Below are 24,401 nucleotides of genomic sequence, written 5' to 3'. Positions count from 1 at the left end.
TCCTCTACATTCCATTTTGATTCAATGGACTCTGTACCTGGCACCACTAGGTCACCTAAAGGGACTGTATTGTCCACTAGGTGGGTCTGGTCTGTGTACTGTCTAGCTGCTGTCTGAACTTGTCTGTCTTTCTCAGGAGTGAGAGTGGAGGCCTGGGTGGATAAAGATCAGGTCAGGTCAGGTCATGGGCTTAGGAAAGATAGCAGAAGTCTTTATAAAGGCAGAAGGAATCGCAGAAAATGAGCCTAACCATCTTTTAATCCATGAGAGGTCCTGAAGGAAAAAAGTGACATAGAGTTGAGCAATTTCCTCATCTCCAGCTACCTCTTAGTGTGGGCAGAGGAGGGCAGGGGTCTTCCAAGGCTGCATGTGGGAAAACACAAGGGAGGGTTCAGGGGCAATAGGCCAGTGTGTGAATGGGGACCAGGGTGGAGGCTGTGGTGTTGTAGAAGAGGGAGGGGGGCAGCAGGCTCTGCAGTGATACAGAAGGGCAGTAGGAGGGAGAGGAAGGCAGGTAATATGGAGGAGGTTGACATTCAACCTTTTCTCATGGAGGGAGAAGAAGGAGGGGAGAAGGATGGTGGCAGTATAGGAGGGAGAGGGGTAGATGGGATTTGGGTACTGCATGGGTGCCAGTGACTTAGGTGTCTAGGTCAGGGTAGAGAGCTCAGGTTCCATGTCCCCAGATGCAAGTGTGTCTGGAGGCATCACAACACTGACCAACAAGATCTGGGCCATCAGGTACTGGCTACAGAAGGAGGGACAGGAGCACAGAACTCCAAAACTCTAGAGGTAAAAGTTCAGACAATTTGTCCATACACTAAAGAAAATTCTCAAGATCACAGAGGATGTTAAAGTCAAGAGTGCCCTCTAGTGTCCATTTACTGGTTATCTAGGATGAAAGTAGGCCAGGTCACAGACCAGAAGAAAATCAGATGTTTTGGACATATGGTCTGAGGCAGCCCCAGTCTGGATAATTTTCACAGCAGGCACCCAATAGAAAACTGAGGGTCAGGTTCAGATCCAGTGCTGCCCGTTTCCAAGCTTTTGCCAGGGACCAACTGTAATGGAAAAAATTAAAAAATTTCAGGATCCCTGGTGGCAGCAGGCAGCAGAAATGCTGTAGGTCCCCAAGCGATGGTAGCGGGCCATGTGGTGGCAGACAGCAGGCACTGAGAGCAGCCAGTCCCAGGCAGAGAAGGCTGCTGGTCCCTGAGCGGTGGCTGGTACCAGTCAGGGAAACCCGTGTCAGCTGGGCAAGAGACAAAGATATGGACAGGCACGACATACAGAGTGAGCTTGGATATTTATTCAGGGGGTTATGGAGGAGGAAGGGAGAAGGGGAGAAGAGCAGAGAGAGAAAGAGAGAGAGAGAAGAGATGGGAGTGACAGAAGGGGGAAGGGGAGAAGTGGAGAGAGGCAGAAGCTGCCTCCCCAAGAGGAAGATGGAAAAGAGAGAGAACTCAGGCTGCACCATGCAGAGTGAGGTTGGATATTTATTAAGTGGGTTATGGAAGTATGGAAGGGAAGGGGAAGAAGAGAAAAGAGCAGAGAGCGACAGACTGGGGTAGGGGGAGCCGAAGCTGCCTCTCTGCAAGGGAATGGAAAAAGAGAGAGAGACTAAGGCTGCAAGCAGGAAGGAAGACCTGCCTGCCTCAGCGGATAGGGCAGAGAGTGGGCATCGCTTGTCTCTTAAAGAGACAGAAAAACCATTACACCAACGACTGGGGTAGAGCATCTCATGCCATAGACTGCAGACGAGCAGCAAAGCCAGGGTAGCCTTAGAAAGGAGGCCTCCAAATCTAAAGGCTCCCTGGAACAGAGACTGTCTCTCTTCTGGAACAGGCTTACCCTGGTGTGACTGCTGCTCTTACCAGGGGATTTCAGGGGTCCTGTACCTGGAAGAGGTACCTGGCACCTCTTAGGCGATGACTGGGAAAAGGGCAATTTACCCCAAGTAAAAAATCAATTGCATCTGGTGGAGAAAAGAGAAAAAAGGAGTGGTCCCTAGGTGGCCAGGTTACCAAGTATCTTGGGCAGGGCTCAACCCATCCCAGATTTTGGCACCAAGATAATAGGTTTCTATCTTCAAATACTAAGTTTTTCTGCTGTCACGGTAAGCCAGTTCAAGTCAAATTGAAAGAGTATAGCAGGAGGTTTATTGAGGGCAAAGCAACTCCTGGGCAGGTTCACTGGTCTTGGAGACTGAGTCCAGTGAAATCACATGTCTGAGTTAAGGCAGGAAGGTTTTAGAGATTGTAGGAGATAGGTGATGATTCTGTCTGTAAAACTGAGTTTTTGCACAAGGATGATTAAAAGGTGAGCACTTAGGCAGGGTCCTGGGAGCTGGCAGCATCAGGGGAGGAAGTTGCAATGGCTTTCAAGAATGCAGAATTGCCCTGCAATCTTGTCTGCTTCCCCTCTCCAGGAGGATGACTACATGATTTTCTTTGGGTTCACTTTCTTATTTAGCTTCTCTAGGATCACAAATTATATGCTCAATGTCCTTTATTTATGGCTAGAAACCGATTATGAGTGAGTACATCCCATGTTCCTCTGGTCTGGGTCTGAATAAGCATGGGTTGAAACTGGACTCTCTGAGCATGGCGGACAATGAAGGCTGATGAGAAGCCAAGGACAATGGCACTAGGTTTTGATCCTAATACATGAACTGGCTTTATGGGTGCTTAGCCTGTTTAGACGCTCACCTTCCTGGACATAGATAGAAGACCTTCGTCTTCCCGCAGGGCAGAGAATTTGGACTGCTCTTCAGTATCGAGAGGGAGGGGGAATGGTGTGGGGGGAGGAGAAAAGGAGTGGGGATAGGGGGAGGGGAGTGGGGGGAGGGGGCAATATTTGGGAGGAGGGGAGGGAAATGGGAAACGGGGAGAAGGTGGAAATTTTAATTAAAAAAGAATAAAAAAAAAAGAATGCAGAATTGGCGCCTTGCCTTCATTTGGATGCTTTCTAAGCAGGGCAGGGTAAGAGGAAGAGAAAGGAAGAATTGGGACTTCTTGGTCCATGCAGGGGAGAGTCTGATGTGCCAACTGAATAACTTAGAGTCAGAGCACTTGGTTACTCTAATAGTCTTAGGTTCTGGTATCATTTTAGTTGTACCAAAATATTAATTAATCATGTAAAATAGTGGATACTATCTGAAATTTCCACAGAACTCTTGGAATGTCCCACACCATGCTAAGGATATTACACATTTTAACTCATCTACACCTCTCAAAAATTCCATGATTATTCTATTTTTTTGAGGAAATACAAACCACAAGTTTTCCCACCCAGACTTTCAGAGTTAGCAGGAGGTGAGCAAAGATGGTCTGACTTGGCATCCTCACCCGTCCCTGTAGCTGAATTTTAGACAAACCATTGCACTTGACATTTACTCTGAGTGATGGCCACTTAGGTCTTGAAGTAATTTCTTGTAAATAATCAGTATTTTTCTTTTGAACTTATGGGGTTGCTCTTTGTTGGGAATTTCAGAACCTTAGACCCAAGTCATAGATATTTCTGGCAAAAATAATTAAGGTTAAAGTGAAGTTATTATTAACCTTTATTTCACTAAAATCTTTTTCTTCAGAGCCCACAGCAACAAATGAAATTAAATACAGAAAAATCTTATAATTCACAATGATATTCTCAGTGTTAAGATATTTTAAAATCAAATATGCATTCCTGAAAGCATATTTCAAAATTGTTAAGTATAATATTTTTTTTTATTCTTTTTTTTAATTAAAATTTCTACCTGCTCCCCGTTTCCCATTTCCCTCCACTCCTCCCAAATATTGCCCCCTCCCCCCACTCCCCTCCCCCTATCCCCACTCCTCTTCTCCTCCCCCCACACCATTCCCCCTCCCTCTCGATACTGAAGAGCAGTCCAAATTCCCTGCCCTGCGGGAAGACCAAGGTCTTCTATCTACGTCCAGGAAGGTGAGCGTCTAAACAAGCTAAGCTCCCACAAAGCCAGTTCATGTATTAGGATCAAAACCTAGTGCCAAGATATGGACAGTTTATTTGTTTTTATCGTCACCTTTGAATTTCCAAAAGACCGATGCCTCTTCGTATACTTTATTAGGATTTCCATGTGTAATAAAATACAATTTAATTTTTTTGTCTTGAAATAAAAAAAAAAAACCTAGTGCCATTGTCCTTGGCTTCTCATCAGCCTTCATTGTCCGCCATGCTCAGAGAGTCCAGTTTCAACTCATGTTTATTCAGTCCCAGACCAGCTGGCCTTGATGGGCTCCCAATAAATCAGTTCCACTGTCACAGTGGGTGGGTGCATCCCTCGTGGTCCTGATTTCCTTGCTCATGTTCTCCTTCCTTCTGCTCCTCATTTGGACCTTAAGAGCTCAGACCGTTGCTCCAAATTGAGACTCTGTCTCTACCTCGATCCATCGCCAGATGAAGGTTCTAAGGTGATATGTAAGATATTCATCAGTATAGGATAGGGTCATTTCAGGTTCCCTCTCCTCAGTTGCCCAAGGTACCAGCTGGGGACATCTCCCTGGACACCTGCGAACCCCTCTAGAGTCAAGTCTCTTGCCAGCCCTAAGATGGCTCCCTTAGTTAGGATATATACTTCGCTGCTCCCGTATCCACCCTTCCTATATCCCAACCATCCCGATCCCCCAAGCTCCTCCCATCCTCCCCTTCTCACGTTTCTCATCCCATTTCCCCTTTGCCCCATGCCACCTCACCCGCAAGTTCCCAGTTTTTGCCCTGCAATCTTGTCTACTTCCCCTCTCCAGGCGGATGACTATACGATTTTCTTTGGGTTCACTTTCTTATTTAGCTTCTCTAGGGTTACAAATTATATGCTCAATGTCCTTTATTTATGGCTAGAAACCGATTATGCGTGAGTACATCCCATGTTCCTCTTTTTGGGTCTGGGATACCTCACTCAGGATAGTGTTTTCTATTTCCATCCATTTGCACGCAAAATTCGAGAAGTCATTGTTTTTTTACCACTGAGTAGTACTCTATATGTATATATTCCACACTTTCTTGATCCATTCCTCCTGAAAATGAGTAGCTTCTGTAAAGCAAAGGACACTGTCACTAAGACAAAAAGGCAACCCACTGACTGGGAGAAGATCTTCACCAACCCTGCAACAGACAAAGGTCTGATCTCCAAAATATATAAAGAACTCAAGAAACTAGACTTTAAAATGCTAATGAACCCAATAAAAAAAATGGGGCACTGATCTGAACAGAGAATTCTCAACAGAAGAAATTCAAATGGCCAAAAGACACTTAAGGTCATGCTCAACCTCCTTAGCAATAAGGGAAATGCAAATTAAAACAACTTTGAGATACCATCTTACACCTGTCAGAATGGCTAAAATCAAAAACACCAATGATAGCCTTTGCTGGAGAGGTTGTGGAGAAAGGGGCACACTCATCCATTGCTGGTGGGAATGCAAACTTGTGCAACCACTTTGGAAATCAGTGTGGCGATTTCTCAGGAAATTTGGGATCAACCTACCCCAAGATCCAGTAATACCACTCTTGGGAATATACCCAAGAGATGCCCTATCATATGACAAAAGTATCTGTTCAACTATGTTCATAGCAGCATTGTTTGTAATAGCCAGAACCTGGAAACAACCTAAGTATAATATTTGAACTGGCTTTGTGGGAGCTTAGCCTGTTTGGATGCTCACCTTTCTGGACGTAGATAGAAGGACCTTGGTCTTCCCGCAGGGCAGGGAATTTGGACTGCTCTTCAGTATCGAGAGGGAGGGGGAATGGAGTGGGGGGAGGAGAAGAGGAGTGGGGATAGGGGGAGGGAAGTGGGGGGAGGGCAATATTTGGGAGGAGGGGAGGGAAATGGGAAATGGGGAGCAGGTGGAAATTTTAATTAAAAAAGAATAAAAATAAATAAATAAGTAAAAAAAATATTTTTATAGCCAAAAGCATTCAAATTTTTAGAAATGAACAACTAGAAGACAAGATGCTATTTACAGATTTAGAGAGACTTAGTCCCTTTCATAAGCTAAAATACTTTCCTCTTTAAGCCACCTGTTCTCTTTTCCATCTGAAAAACACGGTTTTGTTAAAAATAATATGACGATTTTGACTATTACAAGGAAATTATTCCAAGAGCCAAGTATGATACTTTTTTTCCCCCTAGGTATTTGTAGAGATTCTGCACAGGTTCACAGACAGACAAGCCACTACTTTCTACAGTCTTCTTCATAACAATTTTTTTCCTTTTTATTTATTTTTTATTCTTTTTTAATTAAAATTTCCACCTGCTCCCCGTTTCCCATTTCCCTCCCCTCCTCCCAAATATTGCCCCCTCCCCCCACTCCCCTCCCCCTATCCCCACTCCTCTTCTCCTCCCCCCACACCATTCCCCCTCCCTCTCGATACTGAAGAGCAGTCCAAATTCTCTGCCCTGCGGGAAGACGAAGGTCTTCTATCTACGTCCAGGAAGGTGAGCGTCTAAACAGGCTAAGCTCCCACAAAGCCAGTTCATGTATTAGGATCGAAGCCTAGTGCCATTGTCCTTGGCTTCTCATCTGCCTTCATTGTCCGCCATGCTCAGAGAGTCCAGAATCAACCCATGCTTATTCAGTCCCAGACCAGCTGGCCTTGGTGGGCTCCCAATAGATCAGTTCCACTGTCACAGTGGGTGGGTGCATCCCTCGTGGTCCTGATTTCCTTGCTCATCTTCTCCCTCCTTCTGCTCCTTATTTGGACCTTAAGAGCTCAGACCGTTGCTCCAAATTGAGACTCTGTCTCTACCTCGATCCATCGCCAGATGAAGGTTCTAAGGTGATATGCAAGATATTCATCAGTATAGGATAGGGTCATTTCAGGTTCCCTCTCCTTAGTTGCCCAAGGTACCAGCTGGGAACATATTCCTGGACACCTGCGAACCCCTCAAGAGTCAAGTCTCTTGCCAACCCTAAGATGGCTCCCTTAGATAGGATATATACTTCGCTGCTCCCGTATCCTCCCTTCCTATATCCCAACCATCCCAGTCCCCCGAGCTCCTCCCATCCTCCCCTTCTCATGTTTCTCATCCTATTTCCCCTTTGCCCTATGCCATCTCACCCGCAAGTTCCCAGTTTTTGCCCTGCAATCTTGTCTACTTCCCCTCTGGAGGCATTACCATCCCTGACCTCAAACTCTATTACAGAGCCTCAGTATTGAAAACAGCTTGGTATTGGCATAAAAACAGAGAAGTCGATCAATGGAACCGAGTAGAAGACCCTGATTTTAACCCACAAACTTATGAACACCTGATTTTTGATAAAGGAGCTAAAAGTATTCAATGGAAAAAAGAGAGCATCTTCAACAAATGGTGCTGGCAAAACTGGTTGTCAACGTGTAGAAGAATGAAAATAGATCCATATCTATCACCATGCACAAAACTCAAGTCCAAATGGATTAAAGACCTCAATATTAGTCTGAACACACTGAACCTGATAGAAGAAAAAGTGGGAAGTACTCTACAACATATGGGTACAGGAGATCACTTCCTACGTTTATCCCCAGCAGCACAGACATTAAGGACAACATTGAATAAATGGGACCTCCTGAAACTGAGTAGCTTCTGTAAAGCAAAGGACACTGTCACTAAGACAAAAAGGCAACCCACTGACTGGGAGAAGATTTTCACCAACCCTGCAACAGACAAAGGTCTGATCTCCAAAATATATAAAGAACTCAAGAAACTAGACTTTAAAATGCTAATGAACCCAATAAAAAAATGGGGCACTGATCTGAACAGAGAATTCTCAACAGAAGAAATTCAAATGGCCAAAAGACACTTAAGGTCATGCTCAACCTCCTTAGCAATAAGGGAAATGCAAATTAAAACAACTTTGAGATACCATCTTACACCTGTCAGAATGGCTAAAATCAAAAACACCAATGATAGCCTTTGCTGGCGAGGTTGTGGAGAAAGAGGCACACTCATTCATTGCTGGTGGGAATGCAAACTTGCGCAACCACTTTGGAAATCAGTGTGGCGATTTCTCAGGAAATTTGGGATCAACCTACCCCATAATCCAGTAATACCACTATTGGGAATATACCCAAGAGATACCCCATCAAATGACAAAAGTATCTTTTCAACTATGTTCATAGCAGCATTGTTTGTAATAGCCAGAAGCTGGAAACAACCTAGATGCCCTTCAATGGAGGAATGGATGAAGAAAGTGTGGAATATATACATATTAGAGTACTACTCAGCAGTAAAAAACAATGACTTCTCGAATTTTGCGTGCAAATGGATGGAAATAGAAAACACTATCCTGAGTGAGGTATCCCAGACCCAAAAAGAGGAACATGGGATGTACTCACTCATAATCGGTTTCTAGCCATAAATAAAAGACATTAAGCATATAATTTGAGATCCTAGAGAAGTTAAATAAGAAAGTGAACCCAAAGAAAATCATATAGTCCTCATAACAATTTAAAAGATGGTTGGGACCGTTTCAGAATAGATGCTTCCTTAAAAAAAATTGAACACTTTCCTAAATTTGGGGAAACAATGGCAAATATGTATTTCAAACTTTAGAATAAGCCGGGCGGTGGTGGCGCATGCCTTTAATCCCAGCACTTGGGAGGCAGAGGTAGGCGGATCTCTGTGAGTTCGAGACCAGCCTGGTCTACAAGAGCTAGTTCCAGGACAGGCTCCAAAACCACAGAGAAACCCTGTCTTAATTGTAGAATACATAAAGTAAGGTGTGAAAAAATTATATGGGTGATTATTTGAATATTGTATGTTTACATCATATTTGCTAGAAGTCATCATTATCATTTGAGAAAAGCCTGTATTAAAATCTACTTCCACTTCCATAAAACTAAAATAAATCTGAAGAGCAGTCCAAATTCCCTGCCCTGCGGGAAGACCAAGGTCCTCCCACTTCTATCTAGGTCCAGGAAGGTGAGCGTCCAAACAGGCTAAGCTCCCACAAAGCCAGTTCATGTATTAGGATCAAAACCTAGTGCCATTGTCCTTGGCTTCTCATCAGCCTTCATTGTCCGCCATGTTCAGAGAGTCCAGTTTCAACCCATGCTTATTCAGTCCCAGTCCAGCTGGCCTTGGTGGGCTCCCAATAAATCAGTTCCACTGTCACAGTGGGTGGGTGCATCCCTCGTGGTCCTGACTTTCTTGCTCATGTTCTCCCTCCTTCTGCTTCTCATTTGGACCTTAAGAGCTCAGACCGTTGCTCCAACTTGAGTCTCTGTCTCTATCTCAATCCATCGCCAGATGAAGGTTCTAAGGTGATATGTAAGATATTCATCAGTATAGGATAGGGTCATTTCAGGTTCCCTCTCCTCAGTTGCCCAAGGTACCAGCTGGGGGAATGGAGTGGGGGGAGGAGAAGAGGAGTGGGGATAGGGAAAGGGGAATGGGGGGAGGGGGCAATATTTGGGAGGAGGGGGAGGGAAATGGGAAACGAGGGCAGGTGGAAATTTTAATTAAAAAAGAATAAAAATAATAAAAAAAAAGAAATAAAAAAAAGCCAGGTTGGTGAGTCTGACTATGAAACTATAAAGAGATTTAAAGATAATGAAAATGTTCTTTGTGGCTTGTTGTCACTTGTAATTCTGTGTTTTGACATTTAGATACCCAGCTTAAAAATACATATGGTGCCTTAGTCTAATGTTTCTATCACTTATAATTATTTTTATAATTGCTTGTCACCAACTCAACACAGTTTAGTTGATTTTATCTCTTTAACACTAGCACTATTATCAAACAAAGGGCATAAAAGGAAAATTTCTAGTCTATCTAGTTTATTAGTGTGTCTAAATTTCTTCACAAAAGGATAGACTTAAATTTTAAATAAAAAAATGTCATTTTTCAAAAAAAAATAAAATAAATCTGAGAGTTGATTTAAAAAAAAAGATATTTCTGGCAAACCTGGAATTCTTGTAGACTTTGCTTGCTCAGGTGATGGCTCTCAGACAATCCATATTCAGATAAGTGATTTCAGTTTGCGGCAACTGACTTGCTAAGATGACTTTTGTGTACCAATCAACAAAAGAGCTTCTGCAAGGCTACTTGGTGGTCAGCCTATCAGAGGCTGACCCACCCTGCTGATGAGAAGTCTAAATTCATCCTGCAGTGTCTCTCTTTCTCAGATCATCCCATGTTACTCAGAACACCGACATGTCCCAACTTCCACGAAGGAAAGGGGCTTAAGAACTCAAAGTAGAGGCCCATGAAGTAACTTAGCAGAGCTTCAGTGTCACAAACACTGTTCTCCCAGGTCCTTCCAGGTACCCAGGAGTGTTCAGCTGACAAGGACCCACCCCCATTGGAATGAGGGGTTTCGTCCCTCCTGCTTCTCTTCTCATCTAGGCAACTGCTTGAAATTTTCATATCTTGAATCAAATATAAATTTGATTTAACTCTTCCTTATTCATTGCTCCTCTGGAGCCATGTGAGATGACTCATGCCTATAATTCTGTGTCCTGAGAGGCTGAGTCAGAAGAACTGTCCCAGCTTCAGGGCCAGTGTGAAGTATACTATGAATGCAAAGACAGAGTGAACTACAGCGTGAAACCTTACCCAAACACAAAACAAATCCAGAGTCTCTATTGGTTCTCAAAGTCTAAGAAATGCCCATTTACCAGAAAGACTTCCTCACTCCTGGGACCTCATGGGACCTACAATTTATATGTGTGTGTGTATGTGTGTGTGTCTGTGTATGTGTGTGTGTGTCTGTGTGTATGTGTGTGTACTTATATACATATATATACACACACATATATATATGTGGCCTTCTCCAATCACATGCAAACCTCACGTCTATGTACCTGTTCAACATTCTCAGAATCATAAAGTGATACAGGTCTCTTTTCATGGTTGAGGTTTGAAACACTAAAGCACTATTTATCCATAGGGAATGGGGGTTATAATATTGATTGCCCATGCACTCATCACTTAGGCTGAATTCTATCTTTTTAAGGGCATTTTTTATAATTTTATTGAGCTATACATTTTTCTATGCTCCTCTTCCTTCCTTTCCCCTCCCTGTCCACCCTCCCTCATGGTTCCCATGTTCCCAATTTACTCAGGCGATCTTATCTTTTTCTAATTCCCATGTAGACTAGATCCATGTATGTCTCTCTTAAGGTCCTCATTGTTGCCTAAGGTTCTCTGAAATTGTGAATTGTAGACTGGTTTTCTTTGCTTTATGTCTAAAATCCACTTATGAGTGAATACATATGATATTTGTCTTTCTGGATCTGGGTTAACTTACTCAAAATGGTGTTTTCTAGATCCATCCATTTGCCTGCAAATATCAAGATGTCATTATATATATTTTTGGCTGTTTAGTATTCCATTGTGAAAATGTACCACATTTTACTTATCCATTCTTCATTTGAGGGGCATTTAGCTCCTTTCCAGGTTCTGGCTATGACAAACAATTCTGCTATTAACATAATTGAGGACATGTCCATGTGGTGCGATTTAGCATCCTTTGGGATTGAGTACCCGAAAGTGGTATTGCTGGATCTTGAGAAAAGTTGTTTCCCAATTTTCTAAGAAATCACCATACTGATATCCAAAGGGGCTGTGCCAGTTTGCACTCCCACCTGCAATGGAGGAGTGTTCCCTTTACCCCACATCCTCTTCAGCATAAGTTGTCATCAGTGTTTTTGGTCTTGGCCATCCTTACAGGTGTAAGATGGAATCTCAGAGTTGTTTTGATTTACATTTCTCTGATAGCTAAGGATATTGAACACCTCCTTAAGTGTCCTTCAGACATTTTAGATTCCTCTGTTAAGAGGAATCTAAATTTCGTTTAGGTTTATACTTGATTTTTTATTGGATTATTTGTTCTTTTCATGACCAATTTCTTGAGTTCTTTGTATATTTTGGAGATCATCCCTCTATCTGATATAGCATTGGTAAAGATCTTTTCCCATTCAGTAGGCTGCCATGTTGTCCTGTTATCCATGTCCTTTGCTTTACAGAAGTTTCTCAGTTTCAGGAGGTCCCCTTTTATTTTATTAGCATAGCCAGCTAATCAAGAAACACGGCTATGCCTCAAGGGTGGCCAATATTGGACTGTCTGCCATTGACCTCCAGGAAGCCTAGTCCCTTAGGACACATAGCTCCCATCCGGCATGACGTATGTCATGTTACACAGATGACACTGGAGTTGGTATGGCACAACAAAATTGGAAAACTTAAAAGAAATAAGCAATTTTCTGGATAAATATTAGTTACCAAAATTAAATCAAGACCGGATTGTAGTGATGAGGTGAGCAGGCCTGCTTTTCATTCCACCCGGCTCCTGCATGGTTAGCTTTACACCCGAAATAACAACACACAAACTGTAATCATTTAAACCCTGCCTGGCCCATTAGTTTCAGCCTCTTATTGGCTAATTCTCACATCTTGATTAACCCATTTCTAATAATCTGTGTAGCACCATGAGGTGGTAGCTTACCAGGGAAGATTCAGCATGTCTGACCTGGTGGCTGGCTCCATGGCATCTGCACAACTCTGCTTTCTTTCTCCCAGCATTCTGTTCTGTCTACTCCACCTATCTAAATCCTGCCCTATCAAAAAGTCAAGGCAGTTTCTTTGTTAACCAATAAGAGTAACACATAGACAGATGACCCTCCTCCATCACCGGATAAGCAAATTAAATAGGCCTGTATTTGCTGAAGAAATAGAAATAGCCATCAAGTCTCTTAACCAAACAAAGCCCAGGAACAGATGGTTTCAACTCAGAATTCTTCAAGATTTTCAAAGAAGAACTAATACCAATACTCTTCCAATTGTTCCACATAATAGAAACAGAAGGAACATTGCCAAACTCTTTTAATGGAACTACAATTACCCTGATACACAAACCATAAGAATATGCTACTAAGAAAGAGAATTACAGAACAACCTCCCTCATGAATACTGATACAAAAATACTCAATAAAATACTGGCAAACTGGATCCAAAAATACATCAGAAAAATCATCTACCATGATAAAGTTGGGTTCATTCCAGAGATGCAGGGATGGTTCAACACAAGAACATCTGTCCTTGTAATTTACCATATAAACAAACTGAAAAATAAAAACACATGCTTATCTCAGATGCTGAAAAAGCCTTTGACAAAATACAACATCAATTCATGGTAAAGGTCTTAGAGAGAGCAGGGTTACAAGAATTATACATAAACATAATAAAGGCAATATACAGCAAACTGACAGCCAACATCAAACTAAATGGAGAGAAACCCACAGCAATCCCACTGAAATCAGAAACAAGACTAAGTTGTCCACTATCTCCACATCTATTAAATATAGTTCTTGAGGTTCTAGCTAGAGCAATAAGACAACAAACGAAGATCAAGTGGATACAAATCAGAAAAGAAAAAGTCAAACTTTCACTCTTTGCTGATGATATGATAGTTTATATATGTGACCCCAAAAATTCTACCAAGGAACTTCTACAACTCAAAATACTTTCAGTAATGTGGCAGGATACAAGATTAACTCAAAATGAGTAGCCCTCCTTTACATGTGATAAATAGGTTGAGAAAGAAATCAGAGAAACATTATTCTTCACAAGAGCCAAAATTAGTACAAAATATCTCTGAATAGCTCTAAACAAACAAGTGGAAGACCTGTCACACTGAGACAATGGGGATGTTCTATCAGGAACTCACCAAGGCCAGCTGGCCTGGGTCTGAAAAAGCATGGGATAAAACCGGACTTGCTGAACATAACAGACAATGAGGACTACTGAGAACTCAAGAACAATGGCAATGGGTTTTTGATCCTACTGCACGTACTGGCTTTGTGGGAGCCTAGGCAGTTTGGTTGCTCATCTTACTAGACCTGGATGGAGCTGGGTGGTCCTTGGACTTCCCACAGAAGGGAACCCGGATTACTCTTAGGGATGATGAGGGAGGGGGACTTGATGGGGGAGGGGGAGGGAAATGGGAGGTGGTGGCGGGGAGAAGGCAGAAATCTTTAATAAATAAATAAGTAAGTAAATAAATAAATAAATAAAACTTTGAAGAAATAAATTGAAGAAGACACTGGAAAATGAAAATATCTCTTATACTTTCGGGTAGGTAGAATTAACATTGTAAAAATGGCAATCTTATCTAAAGCAATCTATGTTTCAATGCAATGTCCAGCAAAATTCTCCACAGACCTCAATACAACAATACTCAATTTCATGTGAATAAAACAAATTCTGGGGTGTATGTGGGGGAAGGGAAATAGTTATGTAGTGACACAGAGTGCAAGCTGACACAGACGCTGTCAAAATTAGTGTGAATGTCCCCCAGAAAACTAGAAATGAACCTGTCATCTGAACCAGCTCTACCAATCTTGGACACATATGCAAAGAGCTATATATCCTAATTGCTTTTAATACTTGATTATCTGTGTTCACTGATGCTCTACTAACAATAGTCAGGAAATGGAAACAATCTAGATGTGTATGAAATGCTGAATGGCTAATTAAAATGGGGTGCACTTACACAATGGAATATTATTCAGTTGTTAAGGAAGATGAAAACTTTAAATTCACAGGTAAATGAGTGGGGCTAGAAACAAACATCATGAATGAGGTAACTCAGAACAACAAAGACAAATGTCACACCTAGTGAGGATTTCTAGTAAAGGAGGCTATGGAGACTAAACTGGCTGTCATTTTTTTAAATCAAGAGATATTTTGTTCTTTTGTCCATTTTATTGTTTTTATTGAGCTATGCATTTGTTTCTCTGCTCCCCTCCCTTCCTCTGCCAGTCTTAGTAGTTAGGCAAGGCTTCCAGTGGTGGAACATGGTTACATTTGGTTGAGTTGTTGGGTGAGGATGATCCATGGAGATCCCTAAGCAACCCATACTCATCCTAGGACAGAAGGTTAATCTATGAAAACTGAAAACTGGGCCCCATTGCCTAGGACAACATCCACAGAGCTCATTGTACATAGAGAAGTTAAGCTGCTGAGGGTTTAGAGACTTCACCCTTACATTCTAGTGTATTTGGCACAAGAAGGGACTCTCCAGGCTATGGAAATAGAAACCTGGACACCAACCCACCCACAAAACCCCTCTTCCTACAATCTGTTCTTCCAGCTAGATATACTGGGGCATAGAACTTGTGGGAGTGGCCAACTAATGTTTAGTTTAACTTAAGGCCCATGCCACCAGAGGGAGCCCATGCCTCACACTGCCTGAATGGCTAGGAACTGGAGATTGAATATCTAAAGTATCTTCTACCCAGAGATCTAGGGTAGAAGAACCAAACATGACTGGGGAAAAAATCAATGAAATTATTCGTAATGATATTCTGCTATACTAATAGATCAGTACCTTGTCCAGTCATCATCAGGTAGGCTTCCTCTGACAACAGATGGAAACAGGTGCAGAGGCCCACAACCAGACATTATGCAGAGAGAGAGTCTAAATAGGGGGATTCCATCAAATCCTTTCCCTAGGAGATCAGGGAACCTCTTGGAGAAGGCAGAAAGGTTGTTGGAGTGAGAGGGGATGTAGGACACCAGAAAAACATGACCCAGCAAATCAACTCGCCAGGGCTCTAATGGGCTCCCAGAGACTGAAGAAGCAAGCATGGGGTCTACATTGGTTGTCACCAGGCCCTCTGAATATAAGTTATGGCTGTTAGCTTGGTGGGATTTGTGTGTGTGTGTGTGTGTGTATTTCCAAATGTGGGAGATGATGTTTTTCTGTTTTTTTTTTTTGCTTGCTTTTCAGATTCTTTTCCTCCTATTAAGTTATATCCTCCAGCCTTGATATGAGGGCTTTTGCCTTGTCTTATTTTGTTTTGTTCTGCTTGACTGTCTTTTTTTAGAGGTCTGTTCTCTTCTGACAAAGAAACAGAAAAGGAGTGGATCTAGGGAAAAGTGGAGATGGAGGGTAGCTAAGAAGAGTGGGAGGAAGGGATACTGTGGTTGAGATGTATTGTATGAGAGGAGAATCTATTCAATAAACAAAAGAGGAATAAGAACTATATTGCATACCATAGATTTACACCATATAAGTATGATTTGTGAGGTCATTATTATGTCACTTGGGCTGAATTGCACACTTAAGAATCTGTCCATATATCAATATATACCGATTACTGCTTAAAATTAAATTTTCATCTGTCCATTAGTTACAATGTACAAAGAGCATTAAAGCATTTCAGAAGTGTGGTACCTTGCCACTGTGCTTTGGGATTATTAACATGACACAATTTTCAGAGGAGAAATTACTTACGCATTCTATCAACAAAAGCATTTTTTTCTCTTTTGAAGAAAGGGAAATTAAACATCTAGTGAACATAGATTAAATTACATTTTCCTTTCTAAATTAAAGGTTTAGTTAATTTACAAGTTGGTGAGAAGGTTCTTCTGCCTATGTGCTGCTTTTATTGGTTTGAATAAAGAAACTACCTTGGCCTGTGGATAGGGCAGAACTTAGGTAGGCAGGAAAAATGGAACAGAATGCTGGGAGAATGAAGGTGGAGAGGAGGACACCATGGAGCCGCAGCCAAGGTCAGACATGCTGATATTTGCTGCTAAGCCACTGCCACGTGGTAATTCACAGATTAATAGAGATGGGTTAAATTAATATGTAAGAGTTAGCCAATAAGAAGCTAGAGCTAATGGGACAAGCAGTGATTGAATAATATGGTTTCCGTGTGATTATTTTGGGTCTAAGCTAGCTGGGTGGCCAGGACAAACAAGCAGCTCCCTGAAACAATTGGTGCACCAATGTGGGTAATTACATCCACATGAAAACTGAGAAAGCTTAAAAATTAATTCTAAACATTAAAAAAAAAAACAGAGTTAAGCACGGTTTGCTAGCGGCATTTTCTTGGATGGGCTCTGTTTGATAGAAGCAAGCAGAGGTAGGCTCCTTTAGGAGAGGTTTTTATGATTCAGCTGTAGCAGGAAAAGAGCTGCAACATTTTGACTTGCCGGCTTTCTGGGCCATCCTGTCAGTGCAAACTCTGAATTTCAGGCAGAAGGTCCGGCTATAGAGCATTTGAATGGGGTTTGTGAGCAGACTGCTGCAGCTTGCTTAATGGTGACGTGGACCAGCTATATGCCTGAGAATGGGATGGTGTACATGTCTCTCAGCAGTGCAAGTGGCTCCACCATGCTGGAAAGGGCAGGCAAGGGGGAGATGCCATATATATCATAGTAATGGCACAGCTTAAGTTTTAGACTGGGCAGGCAAGCAAGAAGTACCATATATACCATACTAATGGCGCACCTTAAGTTTTAAGAAGCACTTAGCATTTTAAAAAGTGCTCCAGGACAGTAAAGAATTACACATACATAGTAGGACAAATTTAGACATAAAATTCTCTAAATGGGTCACATTGTTAGATACATGTGTATAGGCTTGAAAGAGAGAAGAAAAGGAGTAAAGAGAGTTGGGAAAGAATTAAATGGTTTTTTTTTTTATGGATCTTTGTTTATTGATACAATTTTTTTTTATTTTTTATTTTTTTTATTAAAATTTCCACCTGCTCCCCGTTTCCCATTTCCCTCCCCTCCTCCAAAATATTGCCCCCTCCCCCCACTTCCCTCCCCCTATCCCCACTCTTCTTCTCCTCCCCCCACTCCATTCCCCCTCCCTCTCGATACTGAAGAGCAGTCCAAATTCCCTGCCCTGCGGGAAGACCAAGGTCCTTCTATCTACGTCCAGAAAGGTGAGCGTCCAAACAGGCTAAGCTCCCACAAAGCCATTTCATGTATTAGGATCGAAGCCTAGTGCCATTGTCCTTGGCTTCTCATCAGCCTTCATTGACCGCCATGCTCGGAGAGTCTGGAATCAACCCATGCTTATTCAGTCCCAGACCAGCTGGCCTTGGTGGGCTCACAATAAATCAGTTCCACTGTCACAGTGGGTGGGTGCATCCCTCGTGGTCCTGATTTTTTGCTCATGTTCTCCCTCCTTCTGCTCCTCATTTGGACCTTAAGAGCTCAGACCGTTGCTCCAAATTGAGACTCTGTCTCTACCTCGATCCATCGCCAGATGAAGGTTCTAAGGTGATATGCAAGATATTCATCAGTATAGGAGGTTGTGGAGAAAGAGGCACACTCATTCATTGCTGGTGGGAATGCAAACTTGTGCAACCATTTTGGAAATCAGTGTGGCGATTTCTCAGGAAATTTGGGATCAACCTACCCCAAGATCCAGTAATACCACTCTTGGGAATATACCCAAGAGATGCCACATCAAATGACAAAAGTATCTGTTCAACTATGTTCATAGCAGCATTGTTTGTAATAGCCAAAACCTGGAAACAACCTAGATGCCCTTCAATGGAGGAATGGATGAAGAAAGTGTGGAATATATACATATTAGAGTACTACTCAGCAGTAAAAAACAATGACTTCTCGAATTTTGCGTGCAAATGGATGGAAATAGAAAACACTATCCTGAGTGAGGTATCCCAGACCCAAAAAGAGGAACATGGGATGTACTCACTCATAATCGGTTTCTAGCCATAAATAAAAGACATTAAGCATATAATATGTGATCCTATAGAAGTTAAATAAGAAAGTGAACCCAAAGAAAATCATATAGTCATCCGCATAGAGAGGGGGAAGTAGACAAGATTGCAGGGCAAAAACTGGGAACTTGCGGGTGAGGTGGCATGGGGCAAAGGGGAAATGGGATGAGAAACATGAGAAGGGGAGGATGGGAGGAGCTCGGGGGACTGGGATGGTTGGGATATAGGAAGGATGGATACGGGAGCAGCGAAGTATATATCCTATCTAAGGGAGCCATCTTAGGGTTGGCAAGAGACTTGACTCTTGAGGGGTTCGCAGGTGTCCAGGAATATGTCCCCAGCTGGTACCTTGGGCAACTAAGGAGAGGGAACCTGAAATGACCCTATCCTATACTGAAGAATTAAATGGTTTTAAAAGAAAGGTAAATTCTTTAAAGAGACAGAATACAGATAATCATAGATTAAAGGAGTGAAAAAATAAGCCATGTAAAAATGGAAAATTCACAGAGAGGCTGGATTATGTATATTATTGTATAATCTTTGAATTTTTTTATTATAAAAAATTTTTATTAAAAAATTCCACCTCCACCCTACCTCCCTTTTCCCTTCCCCTATCCTCACTTTCCACACCCCCCTTCTCCCCTCCCTCTCCAGTCCAAAGAGCAGTCGGGGTTCCCTGGCCTGTGGGAAGTCCAAGGTCCTCCCCCCTCCATCCAGGTCTAGGAAGGTGAGCATCCACACCGGCTAGGCTCCCACAATGCCAGTACATGCAGTAGGATCAAAACTCAGTGCCATTGTCCTTGGCTTCTCAGCAGCCCTCATAGTCCACCATATTCAGAGAGTCCAGTTTTATCCCATGCATTTTCAGTCCCAGTCCAGCTGGCCTTGGTGAGCTCCCAATAGATCAGCCCCACCGTCTCAGTGGGTGGGTGCCCCCCTCGCGGTCTTGACTTCATTGTTCATGTTCTCCTTCCTTCTGTTCCTCATTTGGACCTTGGGAGCTCAGTCCACTGCTCCAATGTGGGTCTCTGTCTCTATCTCCATCCATCGCCAGATGAAGGTTCTATGGTGATATGCAAGATATTCATCAGTATGGCTATAGGATAGGGCCATTTCAGGTTCTCTATCCTCAGCTGCCCAAAGACCTAGTTGGGCACATCTCTCTAGAGCCCTGGAAACCCCTCTAGAGTCAAGGCTCTTGCCAATGCTAAAATGGCTCCCTTAATTAAGATATATGCTTCCCTGCTCCCATATCCATCCTTCCATTATTCCATCCATCCCATTCTCCCACTCTCCCCATCCTCCCCTTCTCACTTGTCTCTCCCCATCTCCCCTTTCCCCCATCCCACCCAACCCCCCAGTTCCCAATTTTTGCCCAGCAATCTTGTCTACTTCCAATATCCAGGAGAATAACTGTATGTTTTTCTTTGGGTTCACCTTCTTATTTAGCTTCTCTACGATCACGAATTATAGGCTCAATGTTCTATATTTATAGCTAAAATCCAATTATGAGTGAGTACATCCCATGTTCATTTTTTTGTGTCTGGGTTACCTCACTCGGGATAGTGTTTACTATTTCCATCCATTTACATGCAAAATTCAAGAAATCATTGTTTTTTACTGCTGAGTAGTACTCTAATATGTATATATTCCACACTTTCTTCATCCATTTTTCCATGGAAGGGCATCTAGGTTGTTTCCAGGTTCTGGCTATTACAAATAATGCTGCTATGAACATAGTTGAACAAATACTTTTGTAGTATGATAGGGCATCTCTTGGGTATATTCCCAAGAGTGGTACTGCTGGGTTCTGGGGTAGTTTGATCCCAAATTTCCTGAGAAACCGCCACACTGCTTTCCATAGTGGTTGCACAAGATTGCATTCCCACCAGCAATGGCTGAGTGTTCCCCTTACTCCACATCCTCTCCAGCAAAGGCTATCATTGGTGTTTTTGATTTTAGCCGTAAGACGATATCTCAAATTTGTTTTTATTTTCATTTCCCTGATCACTGAGGAGGTTGAGCAGGCCCTTACGTGTCTTTTGGCCATTTGAACTTCTTCTGTTGAGAATTCTCTGTTCAGTTCAGTGCCCCATTTTTTAATTGGGTTAATTAGAATTTTAAAGTCTAGTTTCTTGAGTTCTTTATATATTTTGGAGATCAGATCTTTGTCTGTTGCGATTTTGGTGAAGATCTTTTCCCAGTCGGTGGGTTGTCTTTTTGTTTTACTGACAGTGTCCTTGCTTTACAGAAGCTTCTCAGTTTCAGGAGGCCCCATTTATTCAATGTTGCCCTTATTATCTGTGGTGCAGGGGTTATATGTCGGAAGTGGTTTCCTGTGCCCATATGTTGTAGAGTACTTCCCACTTTCTCTTCTATCAGGTTCAGTGTATTCAGACTGATATTGAGGTCTTTAATCCATGTGGACTTGAGTTTTGTGCGTGGTGATAGATATGGATCTATTTTCATTCTTCTACAGGTTGACAACCAGTTCTGCCAGCACCATTTGTTGAAGATGCTCTCTTTATTCCATTGAATACTTCTATCTCCTTTATCAAAAATCAGGTGTTCATAGGGTTGTGGGTTAAAATTCGGGTCTTCTACACGATTCCATTGATCCACTTCTCTGTTTTTATGCCAATACCAAGCTGTTTTCAATACTGAAGCTCTGTAATAGAGTTTGAAATCAGGGATGATAATGTCTCCAGACGTTCCTTTATTGTATAAGATTGTTTTGGCTATCCTGGGCTTTTTGTTTTTCCATATAAAGTTGATTATTGTTCTCTCAAGTTCTCTGAAGAATTCTGATGGGATTTTGATGGGGATTGCATTGAATCTATAGATTGCTTTTGGGAGAACTGCCATTTTTACTATGTTGATCCTCCCAATCCAAGAGAAAGGGAGATCCTTTCATTTTCTGGATTCCTCTTCAATTTCTTTCTTCAAAGACTTAAAGTTCTTGTCAAATAGGTCTTTCACTTCCTTGGTCAGAGTTACTCCAAGATATTTTATGCTGTTTGTGGCTATCGTGAAAAGTGATGCTTCTCTGAATTCCCTCTCTGCATCATTATCATCAGTGTATAGGAGCTCAACTGATTTTTTGGAGTTGATCTTGTATCCTGCCACATCGCAAAAGGTGTTTATCAGCTGTAGGAGTTCTTTGGTAAAGTTTTTGGGGTTGCTTATGTATACTATCATATCATCTGCAAATAACAAAAGTTTAACTTATTCCTTTCCAATTCAAATCCCCTTGATCCCCTTATGTTGTCTTATTGCTATTGCTAGAACTTCAAGCACTATGTTGAAGAGGTATAGAGAGACTGGACAGCCTTGTCGTGTTCCTGATTTTAGTGGGATGGCTTTGAGTATCTCTCCATTTAATTTGATGTTAGCTGACAGCTTTCTCTAAATAGCTTTTATTATATTTAGATATGACCCTTGTATCTCTAATCTCTCCAAGACCTTTATCATAGAGGGATTTTGAATTTTGTCAAATACTTTTTCAGCATCTAATGAAAAGATCATATGGTTTTTTCTTTCAGTTTATTTATATGATGGATTACATTGATATGTTTTTGTATGTTGAACCAGCCCTGCATCTCTGGGATGAAGCCTACTTGATCATAATGGACAATTTTTCTAATGTGTTCTTGGATTCTGTTTGCCAGTATTTTATTGAGAATTTTTGCGTCGATGTTCCTGAGTGAGATTGGCCTGTAATTCTCTTTGTTGGTTGGGTCTTTGTGTGGTTTTGGTATCAGGGTAACTGTAGCTTCATAAAAGGAATTTGGCAATGACTCTTCTGTTTCTATATTGTGAAATACATTAAGAAGTATAGGTATTAGCTCTTCTTGGAAGTTCTGGTAGAATTCTGCATTGAAACCATCTGGTCCTGGGCGTTTTTTGGAAGGGAGGTTTTTGATAACAGTTTCTAATTCTTTGTGACTAACAGGTCTATTTAGATCGTTCACCTGGTCTTAGTTTAACTTTGGTATATGGTACTTATCTAAAAAGATGTCCATTTCTTTTGCATTTTCCAGTTTTGTGGCATACAGGCTTTTGTAGTAAGATCTAATGATTCTCTGAATTTCCTCTGTGTCTGTAGTTATGTCCTCCTTTTCATTGCTGATCTTTTTAATTAGCGTGTTCTCTCTCTGCCATTTGATTAGTTTGGATAGGGGTTTGTCGATCTTGTTGATTTTCTCCGAGAACCAACTTTTTGTTTTATTGATTCTTTGGATTGTTTTCTGTGTTTCTATTTTGTTGATTTCAGTCCTCAGTTTGATTATTTCCAGTCTTCTACTCCTCCTGGGCATGTCTGCTTCTTTTTTCCCCAGAACTTTCAGGTGTGCTGTTAAGTCTCCAATGTGTGCTTTCTCTGTTTTCTTTAAGTGGGCACTTAGTGCTATGAACTTTCCTCTTAGCACTGCTTTCATCGTATCCCAAAGGTTTTAGTATGTTGTCTCTTTATTTTCATTAAATTCAAGGAAGACTTGAATTTCTTTCTTTATTTCTTCCTTGACCCAGGTGTGGTTCAGCAGTTGACTGTTCAGTTTCCATGAGTTTGTCAGCTTTCTAGAAGTAGCCTCATTGTTGAATTCTAACTTTAATCCATGGTGATCCAATAAAACGAAATGTGGTCACTAAAATTCTTTTGTATCTGTTGAGGTTTGCGTTGTTACCAAGTATGTGGTCAATTTTCAAGAAGGTTCCATGAGCTACAGAGAAGAAGGTATATTCTTTCCTATTTGGGTGGAATGTCCTATAGATGTCTGTTAAGTCCATTTGCTTCATTACCTTAATTAATTCTCTTATTTCTCTATTAGGTTTCTGTTTGATTGACCTGTCCATTGGTGAAAGAGGTGTGTTGAAGTCTCCTAATATTAGTGTATGAGGTTTGATGTCTAACTTGAGTTCTAGTAATGTTTCTTTTACATAAGTGGGTGCTTTTATATTAGGGGCATAGATATTCAGGATTGAGACTTCATCTTGATGAATTGTTCCTGTTATGAGTATAAAATGACCATCTCTATCTCTTCTGATTGATTTTAGTTTGAAGTCAGATTTGTTAGAAATTAGTATGGCCACACCCGCTTGTTTCTTAGGTCCATTTGCTTGAAAAACCTTTTCCCAACCATTTACTCTGAGTAGATATCTATCTTTGTGGTTGAGGTGTGTCTCTTGTAGACAGCAGAATGTTGGATCCTGTTTTCGTATCCAATCTCTTAGCCTGTGCCTTTTTATAGGTGAATTGAGTCCATTGATATTAAGTGATATTAATGACCAGTGGTTGTTGACTCCAGTTGTTATTATTTTTTTGGTAATAGAGTTTGTGTGTTCCCCTTCTTTGAGTTGTACTGGTGAAGGGTCGCTAGTTGTCTGAGTTATAGGCAGTATTGGCAATGTTGAATTCCTTGGGTTGTGATTTTCCTTCTATTACTTTCTGTAAGGCTGGTTTTGTGGCTACGTATTGTTTAAATTTGTTCTTATCTTGGAATATTTTGTTTTCTCCGTTGATAGTGAACAATAGCTTGCCTAGGTATAGTAGTCTGGGTTATCCATGGTCTCTTAGTTTCTGCAGCACATCTAACCAAGACCTTCTGGCTTTCATGGTTTCCATAGAAAAGTCATATGTAAGTCTGATAGGTTTACCTTTATAAGTAACTTGACCTTTTCCTTTGCAGCTCTTAATATTCTTTCTTTAATCTGTATGTTTTTTGTTTTCATTGTTATATGGCGAGGGGGTTTTTATTTGATCCAGTCTATTTGGTTTTCTGTGTGCTTCTTGAATATTCATAGGAATATCTTTCTTTATGTTGGGAAAGTTTTCTTCCATAATTTTGTTAAATATATTTTCTTTGCCTTTGAGCTGTAATTCTCCTTCTTCTATCCCTATTATTCTTAGGTTTGGTCTTTTT

General features: G+C 41.5%; 1 pseudogene; it reads right to left on the bottom strand.

Annotated features, from left to right (window-relative positions):
- The window catches only part of LOC130879859 (gem-associated protein 8-like), a 39,703-nt pseudogene that overhangs the window by 769 nt on the left and 14,533 nt on the right, over positions 1-24,401 (bottom strand).

This window comes from Chionomys nivalis, chromosome 8 (assembly GCF_950005125.1).
Source record: "Chionomys nivalis chromosome 8, mChiNiv1.1, whole genome shotgun sequence".
NCBI lineage: Eukaryota > Metazoa > Chordata > Mammalia > Rodentia > Cricetidae > Chionomys > Chionomys nivalis.
This window is presented reverse-complemented; position numbering and strand designations above follow the sequence as displayed.